Here is a 15,333-nt window from a genome sequence, read left to right as displayed (position 1 = left end):
ACCATTTTCTGACAAAAATATCCCAGGTCCTAGAGAAAGACAGCCGTGAATCTGTCCTGGAGCTGGCACTGGAACTGAAGTGACATACAGAGATATGGTTTTACACCATTTAACACCTTCTAAGCACATTTTTTATATATGAGCTTCCAATGTAAAAAAATAACAAATAGCAAACAGATTTAGCTGGCAAGAGCCATTGCCAGCCCGTTAAACTTCATGAAATTGTTTCAATAAACACAAATAAAAGAATATAAAAGGAAGCTAATAGTTTAGTAATCGTAACAATCTTTGGTATTCAGTCCTTTGATGACCCAAAAGGAAAATAAATGTATCAAGTTGGGCATGTGACTGATGGTAATGTTTGTCACTTTTCCTCTAGTAATCTTGTACAATTTGTTATGTTTGTGGTTTACAATTTAGATAAAAACAGACCATCATCCGGAAACACGGGATTTATAAATGTCAAAATACAAGCAAATTTGCTTCTGCACTATCATGTTATTTATCTTATTAACAACTAGTCTGATTACAAAAGTTCTACGTGCTCACACTTATAAACCACATTATCAGCTTCATTTAATTTCAGTTGAATTCATGCCCCAACAAGTATTTACCAAGATAATATGAATGACATCACATATTTGGCCATAAGGTGTTTTACAAGTCATACCTGGCTAGACAGTGTTTATTCCTCAAACTCTGCCGTAATTACAGATATTGCTTAAGTATCTTGTGTATGTGCTAGTGCTCTGAAGTGCTCCATGTAAACACACCTTGGAAAACTGACTTACCACCTGTGGGAAAGATGATATCATACTTCCTAGGTGGTATTACCATAAACCCTCAGTTCACATTTGCTTGTAATATGAGACATGGGAAACACATGCTGCATGTTGCTGGAAGAAAAAAAATGACACATCTCACTTTTTAATCGTTTCAACGTTCCACACCATAGCCAAGTATTTTGTGGTGGTTTTTTTTGTGTAACGTTCTCTACTAATGATTCTTGTCTTCATTCTTACTCACAGTCTTTCCAAGCTGGTGCTCTCATTGCAGTGTATGCCTCTCATGCTAGAAGACATCAGCTTTGTCACAGAAGAAAATGTTGGTGAAAATCAGGGAATCAGCCACATATACCATGGAAAACTGGTCTGCTGTCACAGAGATCCTCCCAACTGCCCCGAAGAAAGTCCAAGTCAAAAGAAATGCTACTGCATATGCCAAGCCACAGACTTGTGAGGAACACATGAAGAACCTTATTGGAATACAGAAATGCCTTGTAACTCCACTAAATCCCACAACAATCCCACATTTCATGTGGTTAATAGGGAAAGTATCTGATAACTGGGCGCAGTAATTAAATGAGTCCTCCACATCTGCTATGAGCAGAGATGTTTACCATGGATGGGGAGCTACTGCACTTCCAGCAGCTTCAGAGAGGGAATTTATCCTAGCAGGAATTGATTTCTGCATTAGAGTCTTTCACATCTGCCCAGTTTACAAAATTGCCCTCTTTCTACTTTCTGTCCCAAACAGCATGGCTACTTTGAATGACAGAAGATATGCCACTGAAATACCAGAGACATTTTCTGAAGCGATGGAATGGACAGATGCTGAAGGAAAGAAATGAAAGATAATTTTGATGAAGATGATCTTACTGTATACTCTACCCAAATAAACACTGCTGTATTTTTTTCAAGCATCAAAATAGACTTGCTGGGAGATGAGAATGAGAAGTCAGGAATAAATGAAGTGTTTTCCAAGAAGATGATAAAAATAGCTTCTGCTAAAGTAGAAATAGCTGCTCCTGGGGACACATAAACCCCTGTGTCATTCCCATGGAAACAGGGAAGACTTTTAATTATCACAACATTGTTATGATAATAAAACTAATAAAAACAATGAAAATCAAAGGGAGTTACACATCCACATATTTAACTATTATACTTCACACTGCATTTATTCAACTTTTTTCATTACCTCACTAGATCTTTCCTCAAGACACTTAATATTGAAAAGAAAATCCTTCCTGCTTGGAAAAGAAAGCCACAAGCTAATACAAATAGCAATCCTGGAGCGATTGTCGCAAGATTTACCTTAAAAGAACAAAATATTTTTGTTCTACTCACTTGTACTTTTTTGAATACTCTGTTCTATTTTAGGTCAAGAGTAACATGGGGGAATAGCAAGGTGCCTGGAGAAAAAATGAACAAGAATCACCATAACTCTGGGAGCTATAATTTACAAGAAGACTGGTGGGCTCTATCTAAAGAAAACTAAGGGGAGACACCATGTCAGACTTCAAACATATACAAGACTGTAGACAGAAGAACTTATTCGCTGTATCCTTAATGAATAAAACATGATGTGTCTGAACTGCAAGAAGGAAATCCGAAGCATGACATTTGACAAAGGGCAACAAAGCCCCAGATGTACTGTCAAAGGACAGAGTGGGATCTCCAGAGGGAAAGGTTTTCAGTAGAGCTCAGACACACATCTGCTGGAAGCATTAGAAGCATATTTGATCCACGTTTGGCAACAACAGGGTGGTCTGTGTTATCCTTGGAGATTCTCCTCAGCCCTCCATGGCTCCAGATCTGTAATTCTTCTTCTTGGCAATTTCCAGCTGTAATTTTCAGCCACTTGACCTCCTAGGCTGCTCGCTCCGCCTTGTGCATGGGGACACAAAGCCAAGGAACATGGGGTCCCAATGGGGTGCTCCATGTCCTCTGGATGCTCATGCATGCTTTGCTGGTACTGCGAGCCATGCACCTGCAGCCAAGGTGTGTCTCCAGGCCTCAGCAGGTGAACCATGCATGGGTTTCCCCTCCCATGAGCCAGGGCATGACCACATCCACAGCAGAGTTGGAGCTGTTAGTCCCAGATGGCACCTGACAGGTGTAACAAAAGATGCTCTCTCTGACCACGTGTGGAGTTGACTATTTTTTGCCACAATTATTTTCCTGCCATGTTTGGTGTTTTATATCTGTGTTTTGTTGACAGATTTCCCAAAGGGGTTGATAAGAGGTGCCAAGAAAATATTTCAAGTAGGGTGAGCCGGTATCATCAGCCAGCCTCAGTGCTTGGCATTAAGATGGAAGGGAGTGTGGAGCCCAGCTCATATTAATACAGGTCTGACTTGTCAAAACAAGGTTTGGGAATCAGCAGAAGCAGGTGCATGTATTTCTCCTGGTATAGAAGATGTTGGGATTTTCTCTCACATTTTCTTAGTAAGATGAAAAATGTCTGTCAAATGTTATCCATCTGTGGAAACACTTAGCAAGGTTATGCCTGAATCTAAAAAGATACTAGGTATAACAGGTAATGCCAGACAAGAGCATGAAAAAAGAACATAAGTCTGTTGATAAAGTACAGGAACAGAAGTAATTAAATTTGATTTTATTGCCAAACAAGTAAAAAATGGCAGGGATGGCCTCTGGAAAGTCCCTAATCATGTTGTTTCACTGTTTGGCTCTCTAAAATGGAATTTTAATAATTACCCACCTCACAAATGTGCTGTAGTTCTGTGCTTAGAAATGATTGCGAAAGGGTCTGTGAGTAGCTGAGAAAAAAATGTTGTTCACATCATTATCACTATGATCTGTGTACACTTATGCAAATACATCTGTGTCCCTATGTGATTTATTTCAGATTCTGGCTGGAATTTAGATGTAAGTAACTCCTTACACTTAAATTGTTCTTCTATAGTTAGCACAATGGATTGACAGAGTTACTTATACTTATTGCAAACTGGTTTGCTGTATAATCTCGACAGTTGCCTAATCTTAAATCAAGACCAAATAGGGAAGAGCCCAGTCAAAATTCATCCTGCAATGTGTAACAAGGATACTGCAGAGCAAAGTATGTTGAGGAGGGGTACATTAACACCACAGGAAGGAACTCTTTTCTAAATGTCCAATGTTGGCTTAATAAACAGAATCCATATACTTACCTGTTGAAATAATGATTTCAGCTGACCTTGATGGAAGAGTAAGAATTATGCTCCATACAGCACAAGTCAGGCAACAGCTCAGTAATGCAACTCCACAAGCCAAGCTTACCTGGAGTATATGTCTAAAATACCTGGGCTACGCAAAACTGCCACAAACTTGTTCTGTCAGTTCAGATTAGTCCAGATTACTCTACAGATACATGGTCACCTGTGCAGAGTTAATGCCAGACTAGACAGGATTTCTTTTCATACTGCTCTTATGGGTATCACATCTCCTTAGGCAGTTGGCATAAAGTGTAAAAACTGTGATAGAACAAGTTTATTGTTCCAGATGATCTGACAGCACATTGAGGTGGCATTACTATCCATCCATGGATCCTACATCTCAGCATGCTGGGAGATGACTGGCTTTAGAGGAGTGTGCATGCTGTGCTACTTTGGCTTCCAACAATTAAGAGCTTGAAGGAGAGTTAAATGAAGGGGTTGCAGTTGTTAACGTTACCGGAAAGGAGGACTGCTCATCAATGTGAACATTAAAAATCACAGTAAAATCATTTAACAAGATTGTCAACTAATAGGATTGAAAAAGCACTCAGATATGAGTGACATTACCAGGACAAAAACGAGTCAGCTTCAGAACTCTGCAAGAGAAAATATGTATGGGCTAGCACAGAGCAGGCAGACCCCTGGCTGCTTCCACCTGCAGTGTTTGGTAAAAGTGTATTAAAGTGCACTAAAGTGTACCAGGGCTGCCATCATCCCTGCTCTGCAAAGACACCACAGGCCACAACAATCCAGAAATGAGCCACAGTCAAACTCATTCACACCAATAAAAACAAGGTAGAACCATGTACACGACAACAGCAGAGAAACATTTTTCTAACTTGCCAAACCACCAACAGGAGCCTTTTCCAGTGCTGTCTTGGTACCAAGTTCTTCTTACGTTTAAATCTTGTGTGGTGATCATGTAAGTTTTGGCCAGGCATCCACAGGAGCTAGAAAAGACAGCTTCGGTCCTCATTACTTTTTAAGACCTCCACCTAAATAATGAAGTCCTTATCAGCCTAAGCAAGCCGAAGGGTTTCCATCTCTTAAGCTTTGCTACAGGCATCTCTTGAATACAGTGCATTCATTAATTAAATTTGACAAAGTTGCCTGATGCTTGTGCAGAGGCTGCCTTCTCAGGCAAGGTTGCCACTCAGGGACATGAGTATTGAAACTACTGACTATCAGATAGGCACCATGAACCAATATCATTTGTATCTAGTTCTCTGCACTGCTATTACTTCATCTTGTTGGTGTCCAGCCTTCTCTGCAGCATACCCAAATCACCTGGGATACTAAGCTTGTTTCCCATGCTTGCAGCCTGCTGAAGCCCTCCTCTCTGACTTGAATCAATGTGAAAACAATGACTTAAATCAAATGGCCCATCGTTTCTCTTGATTGGAATAACTTTAAAGAAAATGTTATGCCGCTTAAGTCAATGGGATAATTTAGAAAATATAGAACTTGTCAAGATTTTTCAAAACCTGCTGCCATGCAAAAATGTTTAATATAAGATTGGCACAATCACTTTTTCTGCAGGCAGTATATAAACAGTGATGCTGTTTGTGTGCTGCAAGCAATCCTTAGTCACACCTACTAAATTATCTGCACCTCCCTCCTCTCTCTCCCCTAGCCTATGCACTCTTCTGGGAGTGACTTCCCACTTATCTCCACAGCAGTAAGTGCCATGCAGGCAGAGCTCTGCCCACTTTGGAAACTGCATCAGATTGTTACTGCTACCCTATTTTACACTTGTATTGTTTCAGACTTGGCATCCATTTCTGTGATCCTTATCCAGCTGAAGATGACAATAATTGGCTTGTCCCCCTAATCTGATGTCAGGTTTCTTATCTGAGAATTTAGTATTTTCTGAAGACAGAAGGCATAAATCATGCTCCAGCAGCCACGGCTTTGCAACCTGATCCAATGCAAATGGCTGAGTATTAGATAGATATCCTGAACTAATCTCAATCACTCTACTTTCATCTACTTTTTGTCTTCAGTAAGACTTTCTCTTGCATGAACAAGTGAAATGTACGCCTACTGCCTCTTTACAACTTCTTCATATCTGCCTTCTCACACTTCTCTTTCGATAACATAAGCCAGGATTACTTTAATGAAGGAAAAGGAAAATATTTTACTATGCCTGTCACATGCTCTTTCACAGCCTGTGTGCTGGTGGGCTTTCTTGCCCAGGGGGAAGGGAAAGGTCAAGGCACAGAAATACCCAAGTCTTCTTCAGCTTTCGCTCCAGGACATAGTTTATTATCCAAACATCAGATTCATATAGTAACACAAAGCAAAGCTATTCCCTCATCCAAAGCCAGCTGCAGGGGCTCCCAGGCTTTCCATGCCAGAAAAAGGGCACACATCTTCCCCTAAACCCCTGATGAATCAAGTGACAAGCAGGCAACCTGTAACCCTTTCCCAACTGTTTAACCCCATCACAATGGGGTTGGATGTTGTGAATGCTTTATTCCAGGGCTGGAGCAGACAGTTTCACACTCTTTCAAGTTTCTAAGTGCAAAACACTTCAAGGTTGGTTTGGTTTTTTGGTTTTTTGGGGTTTTTTTTTGTTTTGGTTTTTGGGGGTTTTTTTGAGGGGGGATGGTGGTGGTGGTTTTGGTTTTTTGGGGTTTTTTTGTGCATCAGTGCTTACAGCAACATTAGGTAATTTTGCTACACTTACTAAAAAATCAGGTTGTGGTCTGCAATATGTGTTGGGGTTTTTTTGTTTGGTTGGATTTTGGTTGTGTTTTTTTTAATGAAAATCTTTCTTCCTCAGAACAAACCTATATAGACTTTTACATTTTTATAAATATATTGACCACAGAAAGATTAACTATGTGTTTAAAAGTTCACAGCTTCTGCGAAGTTGCTGCTAGATGTGAGTTTTCTACCCTCATATAAAGTATCAAGACAAATGGGAAAGAACTACAATGTGGATATGCAAAACTGTTACGTATTTTAGATTCTTAGAACTGAAAAACAGGGTAAATGGTAAACTAATAAGGAAAAAAAGCATTTTCAAAATAAACCCAATTCCTCAAAAGGGCAGATAAGGAGGGTTGCAGGCAAGAAGCAAAAAAATAGCAGAGGAGAGGAGGGAAAATCAAATGGATTTATTTTGAAAGCTGATTCAGATAAATGCTTTTTGCAAGTGGACCATGGCTGCCTGATGACTGTGGGCTTGTGAAGGTGGAAGAGTTGCATTGTTGGACTTAAAAACATGAGTAAAAACTCAGTCACTCAGTTGCTGTCCTACAAATGTAAACATCATTTTCCTGGATGCTGGCTGTACAAGGTGTATCTTAAGCTAGAGAACAGTAGAATAGATATTGGGCAGATCCACACACAGTGACCACTCCCAATTTTAGGGGGAAGCTGAGGCAAAAAAAAAAGATTAAATGTGCTTATGTCCAGAACTGCAAACTTACAGAGGTCTTGTAACAATAGGTCCATCTTGTTTTCTGTCATTTTAACAATCACTTTATGATGTCCTCATTTGTAAGAGTAGCACTTGACTTTCTGTACCTTGTCCCTCTGTTTCTGAGAGAAGTGTGAGTAGAAGACCTGTGCTTTAAATCCCATAAAGCTTCATTTAACTCATGTTGCTTTCAGCTCCCTGGAGATAAGAGGTGGAGCTGAGAATGAGCGGGATCCTTTCTCTCTCCTGAACCTCCAAACGAAATGCGTAATTAATTCCTCTGGTGCAGCCTTTAACACTAGGTTACAACACATACCAGTAATAAAACCACTGAAGTTTAAGACCTAAAAGTTAATTTGTCTGGCAGATAAAGACGCTTCCTTTCTGCTTGAAGATCTAGCTGATTTGATGTGAAATCACTGAAAAGAAATTTTTAGCAAACATCACTAGGCTTTCCCTGTGGAGTGAGCAAGTCAGTGTGTGGGCTGAGCACTGGATCCCACATGTCCTTGCTGTAACTACGTGTCTTCTGCTGTAACTATGCAACCCATGAGGGATGGATAACCTTATATCTTGCTGAGGGAGTCAAGGTCAAATGAAACTTCTCCAAACTGTGTGGGGGCTGAGTCTCATGCACCAAAATGTAGATCCCCTCTCTATCCAGGCCCCCACACCTCAGTTGAGCTGCATCCCTGAACGCTCTGCACTGACTCTGCTGCCATGAAATTTCTCATTTGTAGCTTCTTCCCCCACTTCCAATCTTCTGCCTGCCATGCAAGGATATGTACACACAGGCAGGTGTAAATGTCCTACCTGTCTTTTTTGCCTAATTTTCATAAAGCATTCACGATCAGTCGCAGGTGCAGCCGTGAACAAACTACAGCCTGGATAATGTGATCATACATTCCTTGCCTGAAGAAAGGGCAAGGACTTGGTCTCTACACAAAATTGCAATAGAGGCCTTTGCGTAAATGGTGGATTAAGAACCAAATCAGTTTCTGTCACTTTAAAACTTTCCTCCACCCTCCATCACCTCCATCCATCAGTTGCCTGCAGCATGTATATTGAGGAATCGCGTGCAAACCTTACCATAACCCAAGGCTTAACATAAACTATGCTCTTTCAGGTCATTGGCAAATAACAGGTATATCCGGTTGTGCCTTTGTACTTGCCTGCACGCAAATTAAAAGCGCATGTAAAGTTACAATAATCAAAGTCAGTCAGGGGGAAAGGGAGGAGAGCAAGGGGGATAATAACCAGGGGATCAGGTTATTTATCTTCACAGAGAAGCCACTGGGAGAAGCCTCCTTGCATGCCATTTACACCTCAAAAGAAAGATAGGGGCAAATCTGGCTTTTGGCCAAAGACATCCCCTACAGCGCCGTAAGCTGTGCATAATCCTGTCTTTTCCCTGCATCTGGTAAAGACCCTGTTACCTCCACTGCTGCTGCCTCTTCCCCATGGCACTGCACAGCATTTTAAGCTTCCTCCTTGGCTGCAGAGTGAGTGTTTCTTTGGGAGACAACAACAGCCAGGATGGACTTTAGACTTTCTTCATTGGAAGAATTTTCTTCTCATGGTCTCAGCTACTGCTGCTTTCACCACCTCCAGTGCATTGCTGCTTCTGCGGCTGCTTCAACCCTTATTCCCTGACAGAGCCAGACACTCCTCCTGCAGGGTGACCCCAGATCTGCCCTGCCACCCCAGGGCAGGCACAGGCTCCCACACTGCTCTCCCTTCTAGAGGAAGTCAGCAAGCCTTTGTGCAGCCACCCTGAGCTTGGGTGTGGGTTGCTTGGGAAAGGGAAGAATTTATGGCAATTTTTTTCTGTCTTTCTCATTTGGCGTGCCATGAGATTAACAGACATTAGCAAATGCCTCTTCCCAGAGTGCTGTGACAAGATGAAACCTGCCCTGACTGGCACCTGCAGTCTGTTTCCCTCATGGTCTTTGATCTGCCACTGCTGAAGGTTAGAAGACCTCAATGGCTCAGAAGCAGACACTTCCTTGTGTTTGCTTCCAAGTGCTAGGAGCATGTATGTGTCAAGACCACTTACTCTCCTTTTTACTGAGGGACAGAGGAAATTTATTATTATTATTATTATCATTATCATTATTATTATTATTGTTATTGTTATTATTATTTGTCTTACAGGAGAAGTCAACTTGTCAAGATTGCAGCCCTTACATAGAATACTGTAAAATTCTCCTAAGCTCAATTTTCCATCACTGACCACAGATACCACAAAGGGAGTTTCCCTTACTCCATTGGTTTGAATATACATTCTCCAAATCTTTCTTCAAATTAAAAAATGTGCAGACAAATAACTCCCATTTCCCCTACCCCGGGGAAGAGCATAAATAATTCTATAGGCTAGGGTATTACCTGCATACATCCCAGTCCCCAGTATTTGAGTCATTTCATTTACCACTTAAATGCAGTTACTGCTGGAGGCAAATACACCAAACCCTTGCACAACAGAGCAGAGGAAGCCAAGAATTGCTGCTGCAGAGGGATGTGCAAATGTTTCCTCAGCTGAACTTCATCAGCCAAATCACAGAAGGTCCTGGTTCAGATTTGTGCATTTTCACCTGACAGAATACTTCAGTGAAGCCAGGGTAGCATAACCACTGTTTCTGGTGGATGATCTATCACTCTGCAGCTTTTTCACAAACACTATTCAACATTTTATTGACCTGCAGTAATGAAAGGGAGAAGGAGGGGGTGAGCATGTTTCCTGACTCATTTGAGCAGGGCTATCTAAGGGGTGACATTTACAAGCAACTCCTTGACTGACATGAAATTTATTAGGTCCGTAACATGAATCTCCTTTGGGAAATCCCAGCTAAAGGCCTGTCTCTTCATGATTAAAAGCCAGGGAAAGTCCTCATGATGGGCAAATTGTTGCATTTCTCTTTGGTTCAGCTGCCATCTCAACAATCAATTTGTGACCAGTGCCACCTCCTCTCTCAGAGCACCTGAAAACCTGGAAGCAGCAGTACTAAGCATAACAATGTTTTTAAACACCGAAGACTTCCCATTATAAAATTTTAATCCTCTGGACAAGAAATTACTCCAGGCACTATGGAATTCATGCCTAATAGTACAAGAAAGTTCAACATATCCACATGAATGTGCAGGTAAGCAGAGCAGGCTTTTCAAAAGTTAGAACAGAAGCCCAAAGAAGAGACACACACTGACAGTGCCATGAAAACAATTGCGTGAGCACATCTAGCCAAGACCTGCTAATCTGACTTCCAAAGGGCAAGAACACATATATATATATGTGTGTGTGTGTGTGTGTGTGTGTGCACACTATATGACACCCCTGGCATCACTTTCTGAATGTTTCTTAGATGTTTGCAGCCCATTCCAAGAAACAGTAGAAAGATGGAAAATATCATAATAGGGAACAAGGTAATAATCACACCTATGTGCAGCTCCCTTACCTAAATCAGACATGCATTCCCCACTACATAGCCAGGCTTACTCTCTGAAGGAAGGAGGATTCTGAAATTCAACTTGGATTGCTCTAGAGGGGACCAGATTCAGATTGTGTTATCTATTTTATTATTTTGACCACTTGTTCTGCTGTCAAGCACTGAAAATGGTACACAGCAAACACAAACTGAAGAACCCAAATTACCAATGGAAATGATGATATTTGTGTTGTGGGAAATTATAGGTTGAGAAGTGGTGAGATTATACACTTTTATAGGCTGGGATAATCAATGGCCAGGACGCTTGAGGGACAATATAGGAAAACCCATATTCTCATCAAAGAACTGCAAGTTTCTTTATTCCACCTGCAAGTGTTTCACTGTCTTCTCCCTCTGTGTTGAAGAGTCAATTCCCTGCAAGTGTCTACTTGCACAGAGTTCCCTTAGCTGGAAACTCTGAGTCCTCCTTTACTTATAATTTTACCCTACCTTAATAATCTGGTCTGAAATTTTCTATCCCCCCCAAAATCCATATTTTACATTGTAATCTTTAGAAATGTTCTGTCCAAAACCAGATGAATGTATTCATGAGAACAGGGAAAATAAGCATACATGCTAAAACATGAAGGAGCATTTTCTTGGAAAAATTCTGTCTAAAGCTCTAATGCAGGGACTTGACATTTGTCTGGGTAATGTCTTTGCTCCCAGATTTGTGCCTTGTGCTCTTCCCTTGATAATTTACTCAAATTTGGACAAGTGTCCAAACTCTGAAAAACTGTTTTTTGCACACCCATAGTAAAGAATTTGTAGAACTTCACAGAAAAATCTTCAAAACCTTCACTCCTACAGAATATGCTTCTGCCTGTGAGGGAATTAGACTTTGCTTTTAGCTGTAGCCCAGGACTGTTTTGTACTAGCATCTGCCAATACTCTGAGCACGCAAGTGCACTGGCATTTTCTAAAATGACAAATACTAAAATCTTAGAGTTAATAAAGCAATTGCACTACAAAATTTGTATCACTACTACTAATACAACACCCAACAAAGTCTGGAAAACAAAGAAATATATTACTGCTTGTTAATATGACAACAATATTGATCCTAAGCAATGTTATAATTTTAAAGTTTTGAAGTGACATAGAACATCATACAGGTTATAAGATTTAAATACTTCAGTATAAAGGTGGACATTGGCAACACTGCTCTTGGTTCTGCTAACCTCAAAACCAGTGTGAGGATGCAGAGCTGCCAGATGTCCCTGGGAGCACCCCTTTGCTGAAGCAGGAGAGTGAGCAGGCACAGCAGTTTACCCACACATCACATTTGAGGACAGATGCAATAATCCACACCTTGAGCAGTGTCTAAACTTTTCTAAATGTCATTTAATCCATCTACTTCTTTCAGAGCACTTTGAGAGAATTTGTACAGCATCAGTAAAAAGACACACGGGAAACACCAGGGATAATGGCCCAACAGTGTGCAAATTAGATTTTGCTCTTTTGCCTTCTAGCAGAAGGCAGTTTAAAAAGGCTTCTCAAAAGGTATCCACAAGGGTATCATCTCTGTGTTTTCCTCTCAAGAAAGACTAAGCTGTACGGTTTCATCTAATGCTGTCAAGAAAAGGCAGCAAACTTTGGAAAGAAATACTGTAGGAATTTGGCAAAATTAAAAGTTTCAGAATCAAGTTTTATGCCTGAATTAAGTATAATGCCATGTCCTCATTTCTGTAATCATACCTGTGTGTTGCCTGTGTGGAAACAGACCACGATGTATGCCTTTAATTTGTAAGTAACATGAAAAATGCAAACAGATGGAGAGGCTACAATTCAGTCTACCACTGAGCTGAGCTCCACTGAGCTGCAGCTGTGGGAATTTGGCTCAGAATTAGAAGCCAAATTTAGGGTTTTCAATAGCAAGGCAGAATTGAAAATGTGAGCTGGGAAGTCAGTGGGAATACAGGGAAGAGTGAAAGACCAAAGAAAGCTGCAAGTTAATGAAGGTTAAGAATGCAATACACAACCACAAATACATATGCTTTAAAAAGCATAACACAAATGTTTTATTTTAGGCCACATTGAGTGGCCTAAATAAATAATCCTAAACCATGGAGCTGCAGCTGGCTGCTATATATGCCTGGCACTCAGGGTAGCACTGAGGATGTGGCTCCTTCTATTTTGCTTACATCTCATGCTTGGCATGACCAGAAAGCTGCCAAACTCAGCCAAACCAGGAGCCGGCATCAGAAATTATCTCACTATCATCCCCACTTGTGGTGCTGCTGTCTCAGGTTAGCTCCAGCACTGAGCACTCAGTACAGTGTAGACAAGCTCGAGGAAGCAGGGACACCTCTGTGGTACAGAGCAGCAAGCACAGATGGTGACCACGGAGCCAGCAGCCATGAGGTGGTACGGTGGCTGGACTGAGTACAGATCCCCTGCTCCCGGATCCAAAACTACTTGAAGCATAATCCTGCATCACACGGGATCGCCGCATAAACGTAGTCTGAGTGAGCTGCTGCAAGCACACAGGTTTACAGGTTCTTGTTCTGATTGTAGTCTGGTTGTTGCAGATTTTCCTGACTTACAGCAGTATTGTTGAGACTAGAGTTGAACTCTAGAGGTACGTAAGTACATTTGTACAATTTTAAGCAGCCTGAAACAATAGGATATTGCACTTGGTTACGTTTCCAAGGGATTTGTGTTTTACAGTTATGCTACTTGTTTATTCATCTTCTATAGTATTGTGCAACACTCAGAAAGACAATCAGAAACGACATTGCCAAGGATTGTTTAATGAAGAATGGTTTGGATCGCTCTACAAATGGTAAACAATTTGTACAAGCTCTATGCTGAAGCAATCCCAGGATAAAACATTGCTCAACTAATCCATCTTGGGATTTTGTAAAGTTAAGAGAGAGGAGGAAAAGACCCATAGTCGCAGGTATGGGAAAGAGAGAAATCTAGTGCGGGAGGGCTCTCCATGGAAAGATGCAAAAGGAAGAGGTAAGGAAAGAAAACAGAGCAAGGTCAAGTCCATGAGAAATTCCAGTTGCTGCTCATGGAGATATATGAGCAGCTTGCCAGTATCTGAAAGCAAAGGTGAGGGGTGCCATGGTATTGAGTCTTCAAAGCCTGATTTAAGTGAGTAATTCTTAACAATTGTAAAAATCTCTTCGGGGTTAAGGAGTTTTCTTGGGAAAGGGAGGACTGTGGCAGACATAAAATTTCCCTTTCAAAGGGCAAATGAAGACTCTCTAGGTTGTGCAATTCCTCCTCCTTTATCAAATTTTCACCTGCACAACAAGGATGCTTGTCCACATACATAAGCAACTTTATTCGGAGTCACAGAGGTACTGATACCCCCACAAACCCTGCATCTGGCACTCTCATCAAATCAATCAAGATTTTTAAGAGATTAAGCCTGTATTCCTCTCCCTTAATCCCAAACCCACTCACTTGTAGCCCTTCAACTCCCTTTCTTTTCCATATGTTATATCAAGTAGGATTTTCTAGACCTCAGAAATAATTCATTTTATGTGGCATGCATTTTCAGTGATTCAGTCTTCAGTGCCTAACAAAACTAACTGATTCAGGAATTTGGGACTGGTTTCTGTAGGATCTGCATTTCAATTAAGTCTCCAGAACTGGGAAAAAAAGAACATGCATTCTAAGAGCAATTCTGAACTCCTATGCTACTACAAACAAAAGAGGTGAGGAGAATAAATAACGAGGTGGGCAGGAGAGCAATTTGCAGAATATAACAGAGACCAAGGGGCTGATCAGCCACAGCCTGAATTTTTGTATTCTAATTCATTGGTGTGATTAAATGCTTCACTCAAACTGTGCTTGATTGCAAGGGACTAATCAAGGTCACACAGAATCACAGCCTAAAAAATTGGGTGAATATTCAGTGTATACAGTCAAAAGAATACTCAGGCTGTAATAAGTGCAATAGGGAGCCAAAGCTGTAAATAGTACAGGGGGACCAGCTGGTATTATTACCATAGAAGAAAATATCTAAAATAGGTTTTCTTTCTTTCCTAATAGTGTCAGAACTCCTGAGGACCAATGAGAAGTGAAATAAAAAATAATTAATGTTTCCTTACATCATAAAAAAAAAAAAACAAACTACCAGGATTTATAACTCCTAGGCTTCTGCCTTAAATTGTGAGTTTGCAGGTCACAATAGTGAAAATGTATTCCTTTCCCTGCACTTTCTGCAAGCAGCCAGGAAGCGATTCAATTGCAATACAGCTAGTTTCGTTGCTGAACCAAAGAAAGGATTTCGGGACTTACTAACGAGAGTTGTAATGCCTGGGGTTTAGGCAACTTATAACTACGGTCACCAAGAAAGGGCAAATTTACCTGCTGGCAGTAGGAAGTGCCCAGCACTATAATCCAAAGCTCAGGTAACTAATCCAAGCTAGTCTTTACCACCTAGATCCAATGCCCAGAACAGACCTTCTGTT

At 40.9% G+C, this 15,333-nt stretch overlaps 1 long non-coding RNA gene across 3 annotated transcripts in view; it reads left to right on the top strand.

The window, feature by feature from the left end:
• The window catches only part of LOC125322950, a 45,043-nt gene extending 37,437 nt beyond the window's left edge, over window positions 1-7,606 (top strand). For all 3 annotated transcript variants that reach the window (XR_007202302.1, XR_007202303.1, XR_007202301.1), the window contains one exon: window positions 1,029-7,606. This is a non-coding gene — a long non-coding RNA (uncharacterized LOC125322950). The remainder of the gene's footprint in view (window positions 1-1,028) is intronic.
• The last annotated feature ends 7,727 nt before the right edge of the window (window positions 7,607-15,333 follow it).

This window comes from Corvus hawaiiensis, chromosome 3, assembly GCF_020740725.1.
Source record: "Corvus hawaiiensis isolate bCorHaw1 chromosome 3, bCorHaw1.pri.cur, whole genome shotgun sequence".
NCBI lineage: Eukaryota > Metazoa > Chordata > Aves > Passeriformes > Corvidae > Corvus > Corvus hawaiiensis.
Note: the sequence above shows the minus strand (reverse complement) of the source record. Positions and strands in the feature narration are given on the sequence as shown.